Here is a 26,048-nt window from a genome sequence, read left to right as displayed (position 1 = left end):
CTGCGTCACTAGTCACCGGGTGAGGCTTGTAATTCAGAGGTCTAGAAGAACCGGACGTGCCAAAATGGCGAGGGAGGGAATGAAAAAGACTAAGCTATCAGGCCAAGAATAAAATTATGCCACAAAATACTTATCCAACATTTCAATTTTTCTGGTTTTCACAACATTTTATTTCATACAAATTTCCTGATACCAAAAAATTACCTATTCGAGCATGTGAACCTGTCTCCCAAATAGAAGAAGTTTCTTTCAGTTCCCCAGGTTGACTTTTCTTCAAAAGCAAGTAAATAAGAAACAAATCATATTAAGTGGAGTTTATATAGAAAAATTTATTTTGTAAGAATGAACATATGTCTGACATTTTATGCTTAGTTCAGCTTAGCAATTCAGTTTATGTTGACAGATTTAGTTAATTATTAGGAGGCTACTGGGGATTGAATCACGCCTCCACAAAAGGCACAGTCAGGTTCCAATCCCCGGTCCTGTGGGTACGAACCCATTTGTAAATGGGACCTGTGAGGATGTTTGTTAGTTAAGGTATGCCCAAACTGAGTAAGGGTGGGCCCACTCCAATATGGCTAAAATCCTTATAAGTAAATAAAATTGGACACAGAAAGAGAAGCCAAAGGGGAACTGCCAAAAGCTGGAAGTTAACGGAACCAGGAAGAGAAAGGAGAAAATGCTACCACGTGCACTGCTGTAAGATGGAGAAGCCAAAGGACCCCAAAATATGCCAGCCAGCCAGAATATAACAACCCTGGGAGGAAGCAAGTCTTCTAGCCTCTGAATCTGTGAGTTAAAATATTCCTGTTGTTAAGCCAATCCAGCATAGGGTATTTGTTTTAGCAACTAGAAAACTAAAAGCAGAGGTGCATTACATCAAAGAAGCCAATAGACAACAGGTATTTTAACCCTTGGTTAAGGACAAAATGCCTGACTTAAATTTTTCTCATATTTTTTGAAGAAGATACTCCAAATTTGGTTGGCCCTTTTTAGTCTTTTTGCTCAAAATTTTTTAACACTTCTATTTTTTTTTTCTATTTGACGAACCTCTGAGCTACCCTCTCTTGTATTCTTTTCTCACATTCTTGTTTCTTAGCACCACACTTAGCTTGTACCTCTTCATATTCTTCCTGTGCTTTTCGATTTGATGTTTTCTTTTTATTTTTCTTTGAAGTAACAATGGAGTTTACTGTTTTACTACTTTGTCCTTCTGGGGTAGCTTATCAATGCTGCATTGTTTTTTTTTCAGACAAAGCCTGATCAATGCTACATTGTTCTGGCAAAGGTTGGTCAACTTGTTCTTCTGACAAAGTTTAGTTAATATTTTTTCTTTTTTCTTTCTTTTTTTTTTTTTACATGGGCAGGGACCAGGAATCGAACCTGGGTCCTCTGGCATAGCAGGCGAGCATTCTTGCCTGCTGAGCCACTGTGGCCGGCCCAGTTATTTTTTTTAAGGTTACTTTCTAAATCTTTTCCCTCCACCTAAACAGAGATGTTTTAGATGATCTGCATATCAATCTGTGAATTGGGATTCTTGTGAGGTTTGAGCCTTTTTTGCCTACCATAGCATTTTCTTGGAATTTTGTTGAATCTTCCTTCCATTTTAAGTTTTGACAATATGATTCATATAAAATATTTCATTGTTTTAATTTGAAGTTCCTTGATTACCGGCAAGTTGAACATGTTTTCAAATGCAAATTCATCACTAAATCATCTGCTTCAGTTCATTGTATCTTTTGCCCTTTTGTGATGGGATTGTATATATTTTTTCTTTCTTTTCTTTATATATTATGGAAACAAATCTTTTGCCATTTATGGGGGTCTAAAATATCTTTTCCCAAAGTGGGTTTGTATTTTAACTTTACTATTGGTGATTTTCATTGTTAAGAACTATTAAATTTTATTCTGGTATACTTTATCAATTATTTTCCCAAAACTGTACTTTCTGGGTACTCCTAAGACTATTAAGATGGGGTCTTCTATTTTCTTTAAAAAGTTCTGAGGTTTTACGTTTCTTATTTTGCCTGTTAATCCATAGGGACTGTATTGCTGTTGATGAAATAAGGTAGAAATGTTGCATATAAAGTAAGGTAGAAGGGTATGTTGAAATTTTAAACTATAGTCATTATCCTTGCAGTTCTTTTGTTTTCATTTTTTTAACTTTTAATTTTGAAATAATTTTAAACATACAGTACAACTGCCATACAAAAGTAATACAAAAGCCATACAGAAAACTCCCATATAACCCCCTGCACACACAAAGATAACAACTTTTAATATTTTGATAGATTTGCCATTTCTCTCTTACTCTAGCTCTATTTTTAAATCTTTCAGAGTAAGTTGTATGCGTCATACTCCTTGAACACTTAATACTTCCATGTACATTTCCTAAGAACAAAGATATCAATTGCATAACTCCTTAAGTGCAGTTATCAAATTCAAGAAATTTAACATTGATATAAAACTTACAGTCTGTATTCCAATTTTTCCATATGTCCCAATAATGTCCTTTTGGGCCTTGATTCCTCCATTGTTAGATTCAGTCCAGGATCATGTAATGCATTGAATTGCCTTTGTCGCTTTAGTCATTTTTTTTTTAATTGTAGAAACATATATACAACATAAACTTTCTCATTGCAACAACTGCTGAACACATCATTCAGAGCATTTAATAACATTCACAATGTTGTGCTACTCTTATCACCAGAACTTTCCTATCACCCCAAATAGAAACCATATATACATTACTCATTAACACCCCATTCCACCCTCCACCCTCCCACTGCCCCTGATAACCTGTATTCCACTTTCTGTCTCTGTGTTTCCATATTCTAGATATTTCACCTAAATGGAGTTATGCAATATATATGTCCCTTTGTGTCTGACTTACATTATTCAACATGATGTCTTCAAGGTTCATCCTGTATTGAAGTTTCTTATGACTAATATAAAACTGCCAGTTATATCCTTCAAATCTGTTGATATTTGCATCACATATTTTGGGGTTCTGTTTATAAGCATTGTATCTTCTAGATGGATTGACTCTTTCATCAATATATAGTTTCCTACCTTATCCCTTCTAAGAGTTATGGGATTAAAGTCTATTTTGTCTGAAATTAGTTTAGCCACCCCTGCTCTCTCTTTTTTTTTTTTAACTTTTTTTATTAATTAAAAAAAATTAACAAAACATTAAGATATCATTCCATTCTACATATACAATCAGTAATTCTTAATATCATCACACAGTTGCATATTCATCATTTCTGAGAACATTTGCATCGATTTAGAAAAAGAAATAAAAAGACAACAGAAAAAGAAATAAAACAATAACAGAGAAAAAAAAAAGATTATACATACCATACCCGTTACCCCTCGCTTTCATTTACCACTAGCATTTCAAACTAAATTTATTTTAACATTTGTTCCCCCTATTATTTATTTTTATTCCATATGTTCTACTCTTCTGTTGATATAGTAACTAAAAGGAGCATCAGACACAAGGTTTTCACATTCACAGAGTCTCATTGTGAAAGCTATATCATTGTTCAATCATCATCAAGAAACATGGCTACTGGAACACAGCTCCACATTTTCAGGCAGTTCCCTCCAGCCTCTCCACTACATCTTGAACAACAAGGTGATATCTACTTAATGCATAAGAATAACCTCCAGGATAACCTCTCAACTCTGTTTGGAATCTCTCAGCCATTGACAGTCTCATTTCACTCTTCCCCCTTTGGTCAAGAAGGTTCTCTCAATCCCTTGATGTTAATTCTCAGCTCATTCTAGGGTTTTTCTCAGTCCCTTGATGCTGAGTCTCAGCTCATTCCAGGATCTCTGTCCCACATTGCCAGGAAGGTCCACACCCCTGGGAGTCATGTCCCACGCAGAGAGGGGGAGGGTGGTGAGACTGCTCGTCATGTTGGCTGGAGAGAGAGGCCACATCTGAGCAATAAAAGAGGCTCTCTTGGGGGTGACTCTTAGGCCTAAATTTTAAGTAGATTTGACCTACCCTTTGTGGGGTTAAGTTTCGTATGAACAAACCCCAAGACTGGGGGCTCAGCCTATAGCTTTGGTTGTCCACACTGCTTGTGAGAATATCAAGAATTCAACTTGGGGAAGTTGAATTTTTCCCCACTGTCATCATTCCCCGAAGGGGGCTTGCAAATACTTTTCCAGTCACTGATCAAATCACTCTGGGATTCATCGGGGCATCACTCTAGATAAACCAACAAAATCTCATGTGCTACCTGAGATTCCAAGTACTTATGACATTCAATCAAACTATCTACATGAGTTATATTAGGAAATGCTCTAGTCAAAATATAAATTTTGTAAAAAATAAACATTTTTTGCTTTAGTCTCACACATAAGGTAACATTTTAAAGTATTAATTATCATCTATTTTCAGCACCCTGCAATAATGACATTCCTTTGTTCCTCCTCATGCAAAACATTTTTAAAATTTGTACATTGTACATTTCACTACTATTATACACTCTAGGCATTCCTAGATTATACCATCTCGATCTTTACCATCTATCTTTCTTTCTGATTTCATTTATGACCCCAGCCCTCCTCCCTCTATCATTCTCACATGCAGCTTCATTCAGTGTTTTAACATAATTATATTACAGTTAGGTAGTATTGTGCTGTCCATTTCTGAGTTTTTGTATCCAGTCCTGTTACACGGTCTGTATCCCTTCAGCTCCAATTACCCAATATCTTACCCTATTTCTATCTCCTGGTGGTCTCTGTTACCAAGGAAATATTCTGAGTTTATTCACTAATGTCAGTTCATATCAGTGAGACCATACAGTATTTGACCTTTTGTTTCTGGCTAATCACACTCAGCATAATGTCCTAAGGTCCATTCATGTTGTTACATACTTCATAACTTTATTCTGTCTTACAGCTGTATAATATTCCATCTTATGTAAATGTCACAGTTTGTTTAGTCAACTGTCTGTTGATGGACATTTTGGCTATTTTCATCTCTTGGTAATTGTTAATAATGCTGCTATAAACATTGGTGTGTAAATGTCCATTTGTATCCTTGGCCTCATGTCCTCTGAGTAGAGACAGCATATAGATGGGTCCTGTTTTTTAATCCATTCTGCCAGACTATGTCTTTTGGTTGGAGAGTTTAATCCATTAACATTCAGTGTTATTACTGCATGGGTAGTACTTTCTTCTACTATTTTGCCTTCTGGATTTTATATGTCATATCTAATTTTCTTTCTTTTTACCTTTACTCATAGTCTTCCTTTCTACCCTCTTCTCCACACCTCTCTCTTCTGTCTTTGTATCTGTCTCTAGTGCTCCCTTTACTATTTCTGGCAGAGCTTGTCTCTTGGTCACAAATTCTCTCAGTGATTTTTTGTCTGAAAATGTTTTAATTTCTCCCTCATTTTTGAAGGACAGTTTTGCTGGATATAGAATTCTTGGTTGGCAGTTTTTCTCTTTTAATAATTTAAATATATTATCCCACTGTCTTCTTGCCTCCATGGTTTCTGCTGAGAGATCTGTGCATAGTCTTATTGGGTTTCCCTTGTATGTGATGGATTGCTTTTCTCTTGCTGCTTTCAAGATCCTCTTTCTCTTTGACCTCTGACATTCTGATTAGTAAATGTCTTGGAGTATTGTCTATTTCAATCTATTCTCTTTGGGATATGCTGCACTTCTTGGATTTGTAATTTTAAGTCTTTCATAAGAGTTGGGAAATTTTCAGTGACAATTTCCTCCATTAGTTTTTCTCCTCCTTTTCCCTTCTCTTCTCCTTCTGGGACACCCACAACATGTATATTTGTGCGCTTCATATTGTCTTTCAATTCCCTGAGTGCCTGCTCATATTTTTCCATTTTTTCCCTATAGTTTCTGTTTCTTGTCAGATTTCAGATGTTCTATCCTCCAGTTTAGAAATCCTATGTTCTGTCTCTCGAAATCTACCATTGTAGGTTTCCATTGTTTTTTTCATCTCTTCTACTGTGTCTTTCATTCCCATAAGTTCTGTGATTTTTTTTTCAGACTTTCAGTTTCTTCTTTTTGTTCTTTCCTTGCCTTCTTTATATCCTCCCTCAATTCATTGATTTGGTTTTTGATGAGGTTTTCTATGTCTGTTCGTACATTCTGAATTAATTGTTTCAGCTCCTGTATGTCCTTTGAATTGTTGGTTTGTTCCTTTGACTGGGCCATATCTTTAATTTTCCTGGTGTGATTTGTTATTTTTTGCTGGCCTCTAGGCATTTAATTACCTTAATTAGTTTATTCTGGAGATTGCTTTCACTTCTTTTATCTAGGGTTTTCTTGCTGGATGAATTTGTTGTCTATCTGTTCTTTGACATTCTGTTCTGCTTTATCTGGACCTTTAGCTTAAGTTTTGTTTAACAGAGGAGAATTTCTCAGTTCTTGTTTTCTTGTTTCTTGTCCTGCTTGTGTGGTGCCTTCCCCCCACCACACTTAGGAGGGTCTACTTAGATATTATATACCCCAGCCAAATTTTCCCAGACCAAACTGGCCTCCTATCAGGAGGAAAGAGTCACCTGCATCAGTTTTCCCTGAGGGTGAGACCCAGCAGGTTGCAAGACTTTCCTGTGAAGTGTCTGGACTCTGTTTTTCTTATCCTGCCCAGTATGTGGTGCTTGTCTGACTGCAGGTCCCACCAGCATAAGATGATGTGGTACCTTTAACTTTGGCAGACTCTCCCTGCTGGGGCATGGTGGAGACAGAGGAGAGGTTGTAGGCTGGTTTTAATGGCTTCAAATTACCAAGCTCTGGTGTCTGAATTCCTTGATGAAGGGATTCCACCTGGGTGGGGCTTCACCCCTCCCCTGGGGAAGGCACAGGCTCCAGACAAGCCCCCAAAAGAGCTCACTTCTGCCTATGCCTGGGGCAGTTGCAACCTGAAAAATACTGCCACTGTATCCAGAGGCCAGTCAAGCCTTTGTAGATACACAGCCACAAAAACCTCTGTTTCCTTTTTTTTTTTTTCCCGTTTTTCTGTCAGTCCTGCCCCCTTGGTGCCGGGGCAAAAATGAGCAACCTCCACTTTGATCAGGTTCACCTAAGCTGGGGCCTATTTTTAGTAGTCAGAATTTGTTAATTAGTTCCACAATTGGCGTTTGATTGTGCCCAGTCCCTGCTGCTGGTAAAGTCCTTTCCTTTCCCCCCTGGGAAGCGGCCTGTGGGGGAGGGGCGCTGGCTGCCGCAGCTTGGGAACTCACGGTTGGGGGGGGGGTGCTCGCAGTCAGTCCAGCTGGTCCAGACTGGGTTACGCTGTGTGTCTGGTCACTGACGTGGCCCCAGGAGCTGTTCTGTACTGTTTCTGGTTATTTAATAGTTGTTCTGGAGGACAAACTAAAACATGCACGTTGTTAAGCCGCCATCTTGACCTGGAAGCCCAAAGAATGCTCCCTGCTCTCTTTTTTATTACTATTTGCATGGAATATTCTTTTCACCCTTTCACTTTCAACCTACTTTTGTCTTTGAATTTAAGATCTCTTATAAACAACATATAGTTGACCCATGCCCTTTTTGAATCCATTCTACCAATCCCTGCCTTTTGAATGGAGATTTAATCCATTTACATTTAAAGTAACTGTTGATAATACATGATTTTCTTGTGCCATTTTTCCTTTTGGATTTTGTAAGTCTTACACCTTCTTTGCCCCTCAATTCTTCCATTGCTGCCTATTTTTGTATTTAGTTGATCTTTTTCTGTGAACCCTTTAGAATCTTCTCTCCTTTCCTTCTGCGCATAATATCCCCATATTTTCCTTGTGTTTACCATGGTTTAGGGTGTTAACACCCTAAACCTATAACAATATAATTTGGTTTGGTACAATCTTAACTTCAATAACATTCACGATGTTCCTAAACATTCCCCCTCCCTTTATGTTGTTCTCATGTCAAATTACATATTTATATATTATGAGTTCAAAACATTGACTTACCATTATTTAAAAAGTATTTTTATTGTAAAAACTTAACATACAAAAATATAAACACTCTTGACATAGAAACATTCCATACGTGGTCTACAATCAGAGGCTCACAATATGATCATATGGTTGTATATTCATCACCATCTTATTATTTTTAATGTATTTGCATTTTAGATCCCACTGGAAATAAAAAATGAAGTTACAAACAAAAAAGACAATAGTACTGGCATTTACATATACCCATGTTATTACCTTTATTGGAGATTTTTATTTCTTCAAGCAACTTCAATCTATTATGTAGTATCCTTTCCTTTCAATTGAAGAGCTCTCTTTAGCATTTCTTGTAGCTCCAGTCCAATGGTGATGAACTCTCTCAGCTTTTTTTATTTGGGAATCAATTACACTCTCCCTCTTTTTTTTTTTTGTATGCTATACAGTGGGGATCACATTTCATTCTTTGCCATGTGAATATCCTGTTATTGCAGTACCATCTGTTGAACTTTTTTTTTTTTGAGTGCATGGGTCAGGAATTGAACTTGGATCTCTTGCATGGCAGACAAGAAGTCTACCAGAAGACTACATGTACACCCTCTGTCTTCCTCATTTTTGAAAGACAGTCTTGCTGGATATAGAATTATTAGTTGGCAATCTTTTCTTTTAAGCACTTTAAATATCATCCCACTGCCTTTTGACTCTATAGTTTCTAACGAGAACCCAGCACTTAATCTGATTTTGTTTCCCCTGTACATGATGCATTCTTTCTTACAGCTTTCAGAATTCTCTTTATGTTTGGCATCCAACAGCTTGATTATGATATGTCATAGTGTGGATCAATTTGGTTCTGTCCTGTTTAGAGCTCATTGAGTTTCTTGAGTGTATGTATTTATACTGTGGTCTTCAGTTCTGTTTAGTGTTGTCTTGGTTTCTAGTTATTTATTGATATTCTCTTTGTGTTTATTTGCCATTTTCCTGATTTCCTTTAGTTCTTTGTCCATGTTTTCCTTTAACTCTTTGCCCATATTTAGGACTTCTAAAAAGTCTTCATTTGGTATGTACCTGGTCTGGTTGTCCTTATTAACAGTTTTTAATGCTTTATCCTCCTCCTTTGTGTTGGCCATCATTTCCTGTTTCTTTCTTGTAACTGGGATATTTTATATTTTTATGTGTTACCTCTGGAATTCAGACAATCAAGTGTCTGTTCCTTTGGCTTGTATCTAACTGGTGTTATAACAGATTTCCTTGAATTAGAGGAGCTAACAAAAAATAAGAAAAGAAAATATTTCCCTAATCTTTGCAGATTGGTCTATAGAATGTTCAGAGTGTTCAGAGCTTAGCCATCCTAATAACAAGTTTACAGAACAGTCCAAAGCAAAGTGTAAGGTCCTCCCTATTCTTTTCTGCACATTTTCTCATACTGAGAATGTGCATGTAGACTCAGTAATTCCCTATTTACACTCATATGAATATCCCCATTCTCCTAGGAAACAGTATTTCTTCATGGTTCCTGGCCCTACCCTGCATGTCCTATAGCTGGCAGTACTTTGCCCCAGGCAGCTGTGATTTGAATGTTCTCCACTAGTGAGCCATCTGTAAACCATCTCTCCATGAAGGGCAAGTTCTGGGACAGCATGCTTATGACACATATCCTGGTTCAGTACTTCAGGCTGACACCAGACAGATTAGCACAGACATACATGCACCCTAGTTTGTGCCCAAAGGCTACTCTGCTCCCTGCAGAACTGAGACAAGGGACCTGAACTGGGACTGGTGGCCAGCTCCAAACCAAGACAGTTATGGGAATGGGGGAGGGGCCAGCAAGGGTGTCATGAGATTTTCCTGTTTTTAAGTTTCCTTCTTGATTTGGTGCTTGTCCTGTGACTGCAACCCTTTAACTATTTTCTGGAGCATTAGGAATTATATTTCTTCCAGTTCTTGTTTATGCTTAAACCTTCTGGAGGGGGTGGAACCCTGAAGCATTTCACTCTGCCATAATTTCATGTCAGCATGTGTTCTAGTTTGGCTAGCTGCTAGAATGCAATATACCAGAAACGGAATGGCTTTTAACAAGGGGAATTTAATGAGTTGCTAGTTTACAGTTCTAAGGCCGAGAATTAAAACAAGTCTATAGAAAAGTCCAATCAAAGGCATCCAGGGAAAGATACCTTGGTTCAAGAAGGCCGATGAAGTTCAGGGTTTCTCTCTCATCTGGAAAGGCACATGGCGAACACAGTCAGGGCTTCTCTCTCAGCTGGAAAGGCACATGGCAAACGCAGCGTCATCTGCTAGCTTACTCTCCTGGCTTCTGGTTTCATGAAGCTCCCCGGGAGGCGTTTCCCTTCTTCATCTCCAAAGGTCGCTGGCTGGTGGACTCTCTGCTTTGTAGTGTTGCAGCATTCTCTGCTCTCTCTGAATCTCTCATTCTCCAAAATGTTTCCTCTTTTATAGGACTTCAGAAACTAATCAAGACCCACTCAGATGGGTGGAGACATGTCATCCCCTAATCCAGTTTAACAACCGTTCTTAACTAAATCTCATCAACCAGGGAGATGATCCCATCACAGTCCCAAATACACAGCATTGAATAGAGACTATTCTACCTTTAAGAAATGGGATTTATATTAAAACATGGCTTTTCTTAGGGGGCATATATCCTTTCAAACCAGCACATTCCACCCTCTGGCCCCTAAAAAAGACATGTTTTTCCCATATACAAAATACATTAATTTCAAAACAATATCAGAAACCTTAAACCTTTCAGTAGCAATACAAATGAAGTGCAAAGTTAAAGACAGTATAAAATCTCATCAAATCAATTACAGGCATGGTCTGTCCTAAGGCAAAATCCTCTCCATTTACTCTGGACCTTTGAAAACTCATAACAAGTTATTTGCTGCCAACATATAAAGGAGGAACATTCATAGGATACATGTACACATTTCCATAGGGAGGAAGGAACACAGGGGTCACTGGACCCACACAGTTTCGAAAACCCGCAGGGCAAAGTCCATTAGATTTCAAAGTCTGAGACTCATTTATCCTCAGGGCTTTAGAAAGTGGCAGTCCCACCCTTTCCAAATGCCTACGCCTGCCTCTCTCTGAATGCAACCTTGGGGGATATTGGGGAGACCACCTTTTTCTCGGCTCCACCCTCTCCAAGCATTGGGGCCACACCCGGGCTCTCTGCCATCTCCGGGGCACACGCTCAACCCCTCCATGTGGTGGCAGCCAGGCTCTCCCCAAACCCCAAGGAACGTGCTTCACTCGCTCCAAGACCTGAGGCGGCATGACTCTCCCACTGCAATGAGGTGGAAGGCCCATTCTCTGCCTTTGGGGCAAACTCACCCTCTCCACGGGCTTGGGTGGGTCCACTCTCCTGGCCCGAGGCTTCTTGACTTCAGACCTCAGCCTCCACGGTTTTGCCTCTGAAGTTATTTTTCCTCCAATGTGTCCCTTCTCTGAACCCCTCAGTCCAGACTGGCAGTGGCTCTGTTTATACAGGTCCCACAGCACTCTCGTCGGCTTTCTATGCAGTAGCCTTGGATCATGCCCATCAGACATAAGGAGTTTCCACAAATCTTTCCTGGATAACTCCATGTCCGATCCTGACTTTCTCTGAAATGGCTGGCTGGTTCCACATTTGGTTAAATCCACACTCAGGGCACTATACTCTGGAGTCTCCCTTTCTGTAGGCCCAGAATTTTCCAGGACCTCAATTTCTAGTTTCTTTTTACTCAAGAGTTCAGTTCTCAGCTTATCTCTTTCCTTTTGCATTTCACTATAAGCTGTGAGGAGAAACCAGGCTGCACTTTCGACACTTAATTTGGAAATCTCTTCTGCTAAATATCCAAGTTCATGGCTTTTAAAATCTACCTTCCAGCCAAAGCCACTAGTCAATTTTGCCAGATTATCTGCCATTTTAAAACAAGGATCGCCTTCCTTCCAGTTTTCAATAACACGTGCCTCATTTCTTTCTAAGGCCTCATCAGAGGTATCTTTAGAGTCCACATTTCTACCAACAGTCTCTCCAAAGCATTCTAGGCCTTCTCTATCAAGCTTCTCACAAGCTTCTCTATCAAGATTCTTCCAGAATCTTCCCCTTATCCACTTAAAAAGCCACTCCAACATGCTTGGTATTTGCAAACCACAGCAGCAGCACCCCACTCTCCGGTACCAAAATCTGTTCTAGTTTGGCTAGCTGCTGGAATGCAATATACCAGAAACGGAATGGCTTTTAACAAGGGGAATTTAATGAGTTGCTAGTTTACAGTTCTAAGGCCGAGAATTAAAACAAGTCTATAGAAAAGTCCAATCAAAGGCATCCAGGGAAAGATACCTTGGTTCAAGAAGGCCGATGAAGTTCAGGGTTTCTCTCTCATCTGGAAAGGCACATGGCGAACACAGTCAGGGCTTCTCTCTCAGCTGGAAAGGCACATGGCAAACGCAGCGTCATCTGCTAGCTTACTCTCCTGGCTTCTGGTTTCATGAAGCTCCCCGGGAGGCGTTTCCCTTCTTCATCTCCAAAGGTCGCTGGCTGGTGGACTCTCTGCTTTGTAGTGTTGCAGCATTCTCTGCTCTCTCTGAATCTCTCATTCTCCAAAATGTTTCCTCTTTTATAGGACTTCAGAAACTAATCAAGACCCACTCAGATGGGTGGAGACATGTCATCCCCTAATCCAGTTTAACAACCGTTCTTAACTAAATCTCATCAACCAGGGAGATGATCCCATCACAGTCCCAAATACACAGCATTGAATAGAGACTATTCTACCTTTAAGAAATGGGATTTATATTAAAACATGGCTTTTCTTAGGGGGCATATATCCTTTCAAACCAGCACAGCATGGTACAATTTTTTCCATTATTTTACTTTTGACCTATTTGTGTTTTTAAATTTCAAGTGAATTTCTAGTATATTGCATAAGAGATGGGTCTTGTTTTTTAGCCAATCTGAGACTCTCTTTTAGTTGAGGTGTTTAGACCATTTACATTTAATGCACTTATTGATGCAAGTGATTTTAAGTCTATCATCTTGCTACTTGTTTTCAGTTTGCTCCATTTGTTTTTTGTTCCCTTTTTCCTCTTTTTCTCTTTTCTTTTGAATTAATTGAATAGTTTTTCATAATTCCATCTTAGCACCTTTGTTGGCTTATTAGCCATAACTCTTTGTTTTGGTATTTTCATGGTTGCTTTAGAATTTATAGTATGCATCTTTAACTTATCATAGTCTACCATCAAATGGTATTGTACCACATAATATATAATACAAGAACCTTATAATAATAAACCTCTTTTTCTCCCCTCAAGGTCTTTGCAATAGTTCTTTAATATATTTTACATGCATTTACATTAATCAGCAAGCTTTGCTGGTCTGATTATGCTATGTATTGTTTCTGTTGGCTGTTTCTCATGGTGCCCCCCCCCCTTTTCTTGTAGATGCTTTAGTTTTGTTTTGTTTGCTCATTTTGCTCGTACTATGTGCTCATATATTGTTTTTTTAACTTCACCTTGGCAAATTCTTTGAGGTTTTAATGAAGGGGGGCTCCTCTAGAGAGGGGATTTTCATTTGTTTCTATGTCCCATTTTTCATGCCATCTGAGCACTGTAGGTTTTGAGTATAAACTTTTGTGATTATGTGTTTGCAGTTACAGCTTTTTAGGCAACATTCCATCTCAGCAGCAAAATTCAAGGATGACAATTTCCATGAAATTCCCTGTAGTAGGGAGAGCAGTTTTATTTCTAATTCATCCTTGCTGTAAGGGTATTATCCTAGGATCTCAGCTTTATGGGGCAATGTCATATTAGACTCTTCATATTGGATGGTCCCTGAGCTTTGTGTCCTGCATCCCACAGCCCAAAACTTCAAGTTCCTCTCATTTATCAGATGTCTTCAAGGTAAAAGGCAGTGTCTATACTTAACTTTCTGAGTTCCTATCTTCACTTGTTTTTTGGCTTGAGTGCTTCTTACTTTTTTGCCAGCTCACTAATTCATTTAATAACTTTTTTTTTCATCCAGCATTTCTAATTGTTTTCAATGGGAAGGTTGACCAGGGTCCTTAGTCTACTGCAGTGTCAATGATTAAAGTACCCCAGAGTGATGTTTCTAAGACACCAGTCAGTTCATCTATTCTAGTCTTTAAACATCACCAGTGGTTCCCCATTGTTTTCACAATCACATGGAAACTCTTAACCTGATATCCAAAGATTTTTTGATTTGCTCTCCACTCATCTCTCCAGTCTCACCTATTACGAGATGTATCACAACCTGCACAGCATTCTTACATCTCCCTGTCTTTAGAAATATAACCTGTTTTCCATTCCCACTTTAAGGCTCAACCTAGCTACAGCTTCCCTAGAAAGCCACCTACAACTCAGTCTGAGTTTGTGCTTTCATGGTCTATTCACAAACACCTCAATGCTTACCCTCACTGCACCACAGCATTTGATTGCTAGATCAGTCCCTTCCGCTGGACTCATCCCCAAGTTTCTTGGGATAAGTCCCAAGAAAATAGAAAATATTTTTTTCTAGCACAGAGTACAGCCCAAAAGAGATATTCAACAAGTATTTGTTAAATGAATGAAGGAAGGAACTAACCATTATTGCTATGACTCAATGGTTAACAAGTATTAGAATGAACTAAGAAGATTTGATACAGAATAGGGTATTTAAGCTGGTGTAATACTTAAGCTTAGAAAATATTTTGGTGGCCTTAATTTGCTACCAAATTTCAAAAAATTTCAATGTCTTAATTTTTCACAAGCCACATGTTCTGAATCTTCCTGCAGAAAAATCCCAAGCAGTTAAATTGAAGAAGCATTGTTTTCATAAGTTTGTGTATTCCTGGCAAAATTCTGAACAGCACAGGATTCCCATTTATGCTTGGCTTAGAAAATCAACACATGGCAGGTCAAGTCTCATGAATAAAGCAAAATGGAGGAAGAACTGTGTTGGGGGAATAGAAGGAGATATAGCCTCTCTTTATAAACATGGTGGTGGATTTTTCCTGGAGTTGATCTGAACATAAACTGATTTGGTTAGCATTAATCTTTATCATCATAGCTGCAGAGAATTGCCCCTTTCCTGCACCCCCTTTACATAACTATCTACCTGCTGCATTTTTACCTTATAACTTTCCATAATAACCAAAAAAAAAAAAAACCAATTCGAAATATAAACTCAAGAAACATGAAAATTCCAACTGGGGCAAGAATCACATGCAAAGACATTAATTTTCACTTTTATTGTTCCAGCTGTTATACTGTTAATTGATACAACCTATTTATTCATAAATAAATGTATTCATAGCAAAAATATGGATACTCAAGCCTCATGTAATCGTCTGTCTGAAGATTTAAATTCCTTCAACCTTAGAAAATTCTTAAACATAATTATTATTCAGTGGCAGGAAAATATTTCTTAATGTGCAGTACTTTCTGCCGTTTGGTAAACATATGAGTTCTTAATTCAGTAATTTGGGGTGGATTAGCATGTTTTTGTGTTATCAAGCTGAAGAGTTAAAATTAATTTAGGACACATAATATAATTAAATTATTATGCTAATATTTAAATCTGCTGGCCATGATGGTGCCAAGAGTATCTCTGTACATTTGATAGCATTTAAGATTTTATATGTTAAAAGTTATGGTTCTCTACTGCTACTCACTAAAAGCTAGAAACAAATAAAATAACCTCAAGGTCCAAGAGATGAACATGATAAAATGGTGTATCCAAAGTTAAAAAATGGTGAATTACAGTTGTCCACTCTATGACAATTCCTTATGACAAATGGCAGTTCAATCCCTGTCAGGTTAAATGTGGGCTGCTTTAAAAATGGATTTCTGCATGGCAGAGAGAGTTCAAATAGAGTCAAGAGGCTACTCTGGAGGTCACTCTTACACAAGTTTCAGTTAGACATTGCTACCTATCATAACATGCCAAACCCCAACCAACACCATTCCAGCCAATACTAAAGAACATCTAGGGCAATATATAAGATTCTACAAAGATTCATGTGCTAGGGTAACTTCCCAGAAACCTATGGACCACACAACTTCCAGATGGGTCCCTGGACCACATAAGTCCTGAAACCTAGGGGGCCCAGCTGCTCCAGAACGTCAGCTAGTTCCATTTCCCTACCCCATATTACTGGCAGCCTCTTTCAACATGAAAAAGTTAGAATGGCCATAGCCCAAATACCCCTAAAGAGTGGGATAGAAAGATCAAAGGTAATGTGGAGTTATAGAGAGAAGGTAGGGTTTAACAAACAAATATGATTGCTGAATCATTAAATTGATATTTATTTTAATCTCCAATATCTAGGGCAGCTAGAAGTAAAAACCTAAAGTTGTAGAATTATAACCCCTATTAAACTCTGAAATTTGTTCTACAATTAATTATCATGCTGTGTTTTGAAATTTATCGGTTTTTCGTATATATGCTATTTTTCACGAAAGAGAAAAAAAAGTTTTTATTGGAATGATAAAAAACATATTTATTCCTTCTAGCCTCCTATATTCTGGAGCAGCTAGAAGGAAAAATTTGAGACGATGGTATGGTAGCCCATGACAAACTCTTGGGATCTGTCCTGTAACTACTTGTTGAAGAATCCTTTGAAAACTATTGCCTTTCTCTTTCTTTGCTTTGTATATATGTTATATTATACAATAAAAAAAGTGAAAAAAAAAAGGATTTCTGGATCACAGGTGGCTGCCCACATGCCAGCCAACACTGCAACCACTCTAGGCTTTTCAGAAGTCACATGTCACATGAAGGCAAAGGTAAAGACAACTGTTCTCCGAGGCTGTATACAGAGAGGTTGGGTTCTCTGCTCCTAGGAAGGACCACATGCCAGCCCTACTACATTTATGTTCCTAATGGAATATCAGTATTAGTCTTGTTTTCTCTCTTGCATATCATGAAACTCAGGAGACTCTCAGCAAGATGCAGGCAACCCAGCTTAACTTGTATAAGCTATTTTAACATAACTGACTAACCTGTTGCCTTGAGCATGATGTTTAATCTCTCTGAGTCACTGTCCCCTCATCTGTAAAACAGAAATCGGCACACTGACCTTGTAGTGTTGATGTGGAGAAGGTTTAAGTAAAATTTGTGCATATCACAGTTCCCCTCCTAAATCACAGATTTTTGGGACAAAGACTCCTGTAGTGTTTGGCACACAGTGAAAACGTCATAAATACATGAAATAAATCTTAGTTAAATATTCTATGCATTTTTGCTGCATAATAAATTATTCCAAAATTAGATACTTAAAATAACAAACATTTATTATCTTACAGTTTCTGAGGATCAGGAGCCTGAGAGCAGCTGAGTTGGGTGGTTCTGGCTCACAGTCTCTCAGGGGGTTAGAGTCTAGCTGTTGCCTGGGGCAGCAAACATCCCAAAGTTCAACTTGGGCTTGAGAGTCCACTTCAAAGTTCACGCAGGCAATTGTTATTAGGTCTCAGTTTCTCATTGGCTGTTGGTTGGCAGCTTCAGTTCCTCAGGCATAAGTGTTGCTCATAACAGGCCATCTGGTTTCCCTTAGAGTAAGTGAGGGAGAAAGCAAAAGAGACCCCCTCCCCCCAAGGCAGAACCCACAGTGTCTTTTATGACCTAATCTGATAAGTAAAAAACCACTACTTTAGCTACATATTATGCATTACACAGACTCACTCTGGTACAGTAAAGGAGACTACCAAAGGGTGGGAATACCCAGAGGTACACATCATTGGGAGCCATCCTAGAGACTGACCACCACATGAAGTGAATGAATAAATGCATCCTTTATAAATGCTCTTGGCCTCTTATTCCACACTTAGTCCTCAGCTCAGATGTGAATGAGGTACCTGGATAATGGGTGACAGCTACTGGTCCATATTTTTGACCAGATGTAGTTGACTTCATCAAGTCTGTGACAAAGAATGCCCTCTTACTTCTGAGTTAAAGGTAAGGATCCTGATTAAATGGGTCCACCCTGCAGACCCAAACTCGCCTTTGTCATTAACTTAGTTTGCCAGCGCTTCTATGGCAAATACCAAACATTGGTTGGCTTAACCACAGGAATTTATTGTCTCATGTTTGAAGGCTGGAAATCCAAAGTCAAGATGTTGGCAAGGCCATGCTTTCTCCCAAAGTTGGTAATGTTCTGGCGATGGCAGTCCTCCATCACACTGGGTGATGTCCTTTGTCCTCCTGTGACTGTCTCTGACTTCTGGCTTCTCTGACTGCAACAGAAGATCCTTTATTAATAATACCTCCAGTGGTACAAAGTAAAGACCCACCCTCATTCAGTTTGGCTACGGTTAAATAGAATCTTTGATGATCCTATTCATAAATGAGTCCACACACCCAGAATTGCCTTCACATATGCAAAAATATACTTTGCAAATGAGTTCACACCCACAGGAAGGTGAATTAAGATTTGAACATGTCTTTTGAAGGGTACATGATTCAATCCTCAGTAGAAGGGCAGTTCCAAGGACTAACCTGGTCTGGCCACACCTTTCAAGATATCGTTGTCTTAATAGAAGTGATATTCTGATCTTCATCATCTGACCTTTGTTTCTTCCCTCAGTTGGTTCTGAACTCAGTAGGGATTAAGGGTACCTTTTATTAGCTCTTTAGTCTAACAAGAAGGAACGACATAACAGAGTAGGAAATTTATCTAATGGCACTGAGTTATTTCATACAATTACACTTGAATAAAATAATCAGTTTAGGAATTTTAACCATTGATTGTCCTCACTGAGATGGGGAGAAATTTTAACATTAATTAATAAGGTTACTTTTTTCCCCTGTAGGTTTTAAATCCTTAAAAGTGTTCCTTATCTTTGTATGGGTGTTTACTCCCTACAAAATGCAAGATCAGAAATTTAGCCATGATATTGGAATGCATGAAGAGTTTGTAATTTGCTTTCAAACTGCAGCGGAATAACTTAGAGATGCTAAAGGATTGCTATTTTATAAGGTTCAGGCACTCTGGTTTCTGTTCTTACATACTACTGGACTCCAGCTGAGATATTTTTGTGATCTTATTCTTGGGTTACTGTGAGATATTCATGTAATTCCTCAAGTTTAAGATATATTTCCCCTACATTTTAATGTTTCTGGGAACCAAGATGTCAAAAAAAATCTTGCCAGTGCTTTTTTGTCCTAAAAGTTTGTTATTAAAGGCATAATGCATTTTAAAATTAGTGGTAGTTTGGAATCAAAGAAATGTAAATTTAAAGTATCTGGGCTTATGGAAACTTTCCAGCCTGAACTGAATGAGTGAGGGTTGTTCAACAATAACATTGGTATGTTTTCTCTAGTGTTTTTATTTTTTTAATAGTTACTGAGGCTTTTTAAATTTTGCATGCAAAATCACCGGGGCCCTTTTTGTGGATACCTCAGGGTCCTGGTGGTTTTTCATATGTAATATTGCTATGCCAGTTGGTAATTTACATTGGTATTTATTTCTTGGGAAATTTGGGGAATACTAAACTAAGGACATGGCTAGCTGTACAGGCCATTCTCAGTCATATCGGTGAGGAATTCATCAGAGGACACAGGCTGTCCTTTGTTCCCAGGCTATCGTGAATTCCTGCCGGGGTTTTCTATGGAGTGAGTTCATCTGTTTATGCCCCTGAGCCCTGGAAATAGACCTTGATGTGACTCCTCCCAAGTGAGGCAAGACTAGGACCCCCAGAGAGGTGGTTGTGCTGATTTGAATCTGTTACGTACTCAAGAAGAGACCTTGTTCTTTTAATCCATTCTTGTGGGGTCAGACCTATTGTGGGTGGGACCTTTTGATTAGTCTACTTCAACTGAGATATGACCTAGCCCATTCAGGGTAGTTTCTTAATACCTTTACTGGGGTCCTTTATGAGGATAAGAGAAGAAAAACACCCAGAGAGAGAGCCACTGAAACCGGAACACAGGAGAGAAGGAGCAGTAGACATCACCATGTACTTTCCCATGTGACAGAGGAACCCCGTATGGCAGCAGCGTTTCCTCAGAGAAGATATCATCCTCTTGATGCCTTAATTTGGTCGTTTTCATGGCCTTAGAACTGTAAATTTACAACCTAATAAATCCCCACTGAAAAAGCCAACCCATTTCTGTTATATTGCATTCTGGCATCTTTAGCAAACCAAAACAGTGGCAGAGAAAGGAAATTGCTTTAGAATATCTAAATACTAAAAGCATAGCCTAGAGAAAGGGCTTTGGCCCAGGATGGCAGAATATGCTATAATACTGGTCTGAGTAAAAGGGAACATAGCAGAGAGTGGTGCTACTGTGAAAAGGGATAGAAAATGACAAGTTGCAGCCATTAGGAATGAAATTTAAGTTTGTATATGAAAACTAGGAATGGGGTGGAAACAAGCAGCTAACATTCTTGACTATGCCAAACATACTAGACCAATGTGAGAAAAAGTCAATAAAGAAAAAAGTAGAGGGTTGATTAGATTCATCCTGGAACTACAGTACTCATGGCTTAATGCTGCTGACTAGAAAATATGCTCCCCTTTTTGAAAATATTTATATTCAAAAGAATTTCTATATTGGATTTGTCTATAAGCACAGGCAGAGATAAAGGTGAATATAATTTAGAGACAAAAAGATTGCTCTAAGCCATACAATGACCCAAGGCAGTGATAAAAGTGCACTACCAAGCCCACGAAAGGCCAAACCTTAGGCCAACATCCTCATGGTAATTTACAGAAGCTGTAATTTGGAGGGACAATCTAACGACAGTTAATCTGTGCAGTTAGATTGTTACATGTGTAAAATGCACATATAAAATGTATTCCCTATAGCTTCATATTATTACTGCATAATCATAAAGTCAGGAGAATAATAAACATCACCCACTAGTATTGCCCACCCCAAGCATAAGGGTGGCAACCATATTTGCAACCATATTTGTACCACATAAACCAGGTTCTCTAGCCACAACTGGTTGAAGAAGGGAGGACAAGTGTTCAGCTGAGCCAGTCTGACGCTATCATGGCCTTGGGTAAATGCAGAAGAGAAGAATGGAGCCAACTCTTCAGGAGAAGTGGATGCAAGAGACCTGGAGAGGGAATATAGATATGAAAGGTCCTGATAGATCCTGGTTCCAGTCCTTGCTGACGCCTGAGACCCAGACACATGGCCTACCTTTGGACTCCATAGGACAGACTTGTGCCTTTATGATAGATACAGTTTCCCTGTTTACTTATGCTAGCTAGAACTTGTTATACTACTTGCCATTAAGAGTCATAACCATGATAGGCCCCAAGACTTAATATAACTTCATATAAATCACATTCCTCTTGTTTTAATTGTGAACCACACTACACCCCTTCCCCGAGTCCAGAGTGAGCCAGCAGGCTGAAGAAATGGGAAATACTCAATGGGTGCTAATGCAGAGACAGTTCTTGTAATAAATTACAGAAAAAAAGAAACAATCATAGCCTCTCATGTATTGCTAGCTATATTCCCAGCTTTATCACAGTGCCTTACACAAGGTACGTACTAATTAATATTTATTAAACTGAATTTATTTATATTGCACTAAATTAAATGTCTCCAGCTAACTTCACCCTGAACATCCATACTTCACGGAGTAATACTAGAGGAATTCGCAATGAGTGAGGATTGTGGAAAGGATAGAGGCTATTCCTGTTATTATTCAATGGTGTCCCAGAAATACTAGCAACTACACTAAGCGAGACAAAGACACGAAATAAAATGCTATATAAAGTTCTAGGAAGATGCGGTGGATGTACTTTTCCCTATTCCTCAAGCTAAGTACAACTAAAACCCATTTACTTTATATGTATAACAAACGTAAGAGTCTAAAAGGTAGAAAGAAGACAGCACATGAGCCAGGGACTTCGGGACCCAAGGAACAACATATCTCTAGATATCTCTAGATATCTAGATTTTCTAGAAAATCTCTAGATTTTCTTTTTGTCTCCTATATCCCAGACTTGTATCTGAAGATGCCCACAACCAATGGACATGGATTTAAAAAAACCAATGGACATGGATGAAAACAACAGAAACAACAACAAAAATCTGCTCTTAGTCAAAGGATCAGGAAAGAGGTAGCTTAGCAAGACAGAAAACTTTTAGATAAGACCCCTCTACTCCAGTCAAATACCATGGGAAAAACCTGTTGTCCCACTTCCACCCATGCTGGCAAAGGTTGAGTGGGAGTCTAGACTTCCACCCTCCCCAGGCTGTAATGAGATACCTCAAGCCTCCCTACTTGGGTCGTATCAGAGAAGGCTAAGTAGTAACCTGGGACTTCCGCCCCATCTGGAAATAATGAGGTATATCACTTTCTCTCCCCATTGGAGCAGTTTCAGACTCTTCCTAAAGAAAAGTCATCAGTTTCATTATTGCCCAGTGGTAATGAGTCTACCCCAGCCCCCACGGTATCGGTGGAGATCACACAGGGAGCAGTAATGAAACATTCCTACTCCTCCCAGTCAGGGTTCCTCAGTGGAAGCCAGGTGAGGAGCCTGAACTCTCACCATTCCACCTAGCAGTAATGAGGAATCCTTCTCCTTCTTGGGTGCCAGCTGAGTGAGAAACCTGGGCTTCTACTCCCACCTGGCAGTAATGAGGCAGCATCCCTCTTCCTCTGCCAGAGCAGTGTCAGAGGGAGCCATCTAATAGAGGAGAGTTAAATAAGATCCAGATTCTCAAAACATAACTTTGAAAATGTCCAAGTTTCAACTGAAAACCACTTATTATAACAAAACCTAGGAAAATCTCAACTTGAACAAAAAAAGACAATTGGCTGATGCCAATACCAAGATGACAGAGATGTCAGAATTATCTGACAAAGCCTTTTTAACAGGAAAAAGTAAAACTGTCTTTTTTCAGCTAACATGATCATCTATGTATAAAATCTTTAGGAATCACCAAAAATACCTTATAGAACTAATAAATGAAATTTGTAAAATGGCAGGATACAGATCATTTTATTAAAAAAAAGCTATTGCGTTTCCATATATTAGCAAAAAAAACCCCTCAAAATTAAAATAAAAAAATTAGCTTATACAATAGCATTGAAGATATAAACTGCTTAGGAAAAAAATTTTTAAGCAGTTTTATTGCGCTATATTCACACACCACACATCCATCAAACTGTACAAATCAATAGCTCACAATATAATTGGAAAGTTGTACATTCATCACCAGAATCAATTTTAGAACATTTTCATTACTGTAAAGAGTAAAACCCCATATCCCTTACACTCCCACTCTACTGTCAGCACTTAACATTGATGTGGTAATTCTTTCATCAACAATTGATGAAAGAATCTTAGAATATTACTGTTAACTATAGTCCATCACTTGCATTAGTTGTATTTTTCCCATATATCATCCTGTAATTAACACCTTGTAATAGTGATGCACATTTGTCCTAGTTCATGGAAGAACTTTCTTATACTTGTACTTTTAACTACGGTCATCATCCACAACAGAGTTCACTACGTGATACAGTCCCAATGCCTAATAAAGACTTTAAAGCATCCATGAAAAATATTCTTCAACAAGCAATTACACACTCTTGAAACAAACAAACAAACAAATAGTCTGAGCTAAGAAAAAGAAAACATAAAGAATGAAACAGAAATTGTAGAACTAGAAAATAAAATAACTGCAATTAAAAAAACTCAGTGGGGCGGGTCACGGTGGCTCAGCAGGCAGAATTCTCACCTGCCATGCCAGGGACCTTGGTTCAGTTCCCAGTGTCTGCCCATTTAAAAAAAAAACTCAGTGGATGGGCTCAACTGCAGAATGGAAGGAAAACAAAAAAGAAGCTGTAAACTTGAAGTTGGAACAATAGAAATTACCCAATCTGTACAACAAAGAGAAAACAGACAGAAAAAAATGAACAGTTTTGGGACATGTGGAACTAAAACAAAAAGTCAAATATTCATATCATCAGAGCCCCAGAAGTAGAGGAAAGAGGCTGTGGCTAAAAGGTATTCAAAGAAATAATGACTAACAATATCCCAACTTTGGTAAAAGACATAGACCTAGAGATTCAAGGTGAGTAAACCCCAAACAGAATAAACCCAGAGAAATCCACACTGAGACACATCATAGTCAAGCTTCTGAAAGCTAAGGATAAAGAATATGTCTTGAAAGCAGCAAGAGAGAAACACTTTTCCTACAGGGGAAAATAATTTGAATGACTGCAGACTTGTAATCAGAAATGATGGCATCTGGAGCAAATAGTACAACATTTTTCAAGTGCTAAAAGAAAGAACTGTCAATTCAATATTCTATATCCAGTGAAAATATTCTTTATGAATGAAGGAGAAATCAGGACATTATCAGATAAAGGAAAATTAACAAGATTTGCTGTCATCAGACTATACTTCAAAAGTAGCTAAAATAAATTCTCTAAATAGAAAATAAATGATAGAAGAAGGAATCTTGGAACATTAGGAAAGAAGAAAGAAAAATAGAAAAAGTAAAAATGCAGCTAAACACATTTTCCTTCTCCTGTGTTTTCTAAATTATGTTTGATGGTTGAAGCAAAAAATTATAACACTGTCTAATGTGGTTCTAAATTTATGTAGAGGAAATACTTAAGACTAGTATAATATAAATGTGGAAGGGCAAAGGGACATAACAGGAGGTAAGGTTTCTATACTTCTCTCAAACTGGTAAAATGTCAACACTAGTTGACTGTCATAAGTTCTGTATAAATAATATTAATCCTAAAGTAATCACTAAGAAAGCTACACAAATACAAACAGTGGAAAACTGTAGAAGAATTCTATCAAGATAGGAATTCTAAAAATTCCATGGAAAGACAGAAAAAGGAAAATAAAGAAAGCACAAAGCAGAAAAAACAAACAGGAAATAAAATGGCAGACTTAACTCTAACATATCAATAACATATCAATATTACATTTAATATAAAAGTCCCAAATACACCAATTAAAAGACAGAGATTGACTGAGTGGATTGAAAAATATAACCCAACAATATGCTGTCTATTAAAAACTCTCTCCAAATATAACAGTATAGGTAGGTTGAAAGTAAAAGGATGGGAAAAGATAACCATGCAAATATAATTCAAAAGAAAGCAGGAGTAACTATATTAAAGTCAGATAAAGTAGGCTTCAGTGCAAAGAAAAGGGTCATACATTAATGATAAAAGGGTCAATCTATCAAGACAGAGCAATCTTAATTTGTGTATGTATGTAAGGAAATGATAAATTTGTAGAGTCTTCTCTTCAACTGATGTTGCCATTGCATACAACTGATATTGCTACTGCATGGCCTTGGTAATGAACAGTTGAAATGTGCACTCTAGCTGGGAGGAATGGCTATCCTCCCTGAAGGAGGTGTACTTTGATAAAGATATCTAGGTCCTGGGAAGCTCCTCTCCATAGATAGCCAGTTCCCAGAGGACCAAACTGGGCCTAGTCACATAAGCTAATTGGAATTCAGCCACTACTGTGTAAAGATATCATAAAAACTGTATGAAAGCAGTAAGAAGAAGGAGAGAGGAGAAGAAGAACGGGAAAGGAGAATCTTATGAAAAAAGAGAGAGCATCTCATCAGAATCTTATCCAGGAAAAGAATGCTTTGTTGTGGATTTTTACTAAGGAGACTCTGAATTCTGAATGCTGTTTCCAAGATTGCTGTGGATTTTTAGTAACAAGACTTGGAATGCTGCTTCCAAGACTTCCCAGCACTTCTCTTCAGGTGTTGGTGCCATCTTATCTGGTGATGTAACTATGCCTTATTTTGAAAGCTCTTTTAATTACTTTCCTAATAAAATCTGTTTTTATATCACTGAATTCTGTGGTGTCTACGAATCCAAACTTATAAATTAAGTGGCCATAAGTATAACATTGAATTTTGTGTGTCAATGTACCAAATAACGGCTGCAAAATATGAGACAAAAGCTGACAGAACTGAAAGGAGAAACAGACAAATTCGAAATTTCAGTTGGAAACTTCAACATCTCTGTCTTTGATAGAATAATTGGTAGAATTACTAGACAGAAAACCATGACGACTATAAAAGAACTAAACAATACTATCCACCAGTAGAATCTAATCAATATTTATAGAACACATCATCCAACAACAGCAGAA

General features: G+C 38.2%; 1 pseudogene; it reads right to left on the bottom strand.

Moving 5' to 3' along the window:
* Positions 1–949: 949 nt before the first annotated feature.
* LOC143658414 (thyroid transcription factor 1-associated protein 26-like) lies at positions 950–9,064 on the bottom strand (annotated as a pseudogene).
* Positions 9,065–26,048: the final 16,984 nt, after the last annotated feature.

The sequence above is a fragment of the Tamandua tetradactyla genome, chromosome 16 (genome assembly GCF_023851605.1).
Source record: "Tamandua tetradactyla isolate mTamTet1 chromosome 16, mTamTet1.pri, whole genome shotgun sequence".
Taxonomy (NCBI): domain Eukaryota; kingdom Metazoa; phylum Chordata; class Mammalia; order Pilosa; family Myrmecophagidae; genus Tamandua; species Tamandua tetradactyla.
This window is presented reverse-complemented; position numbering and strand designations above follow the sequence as displayed.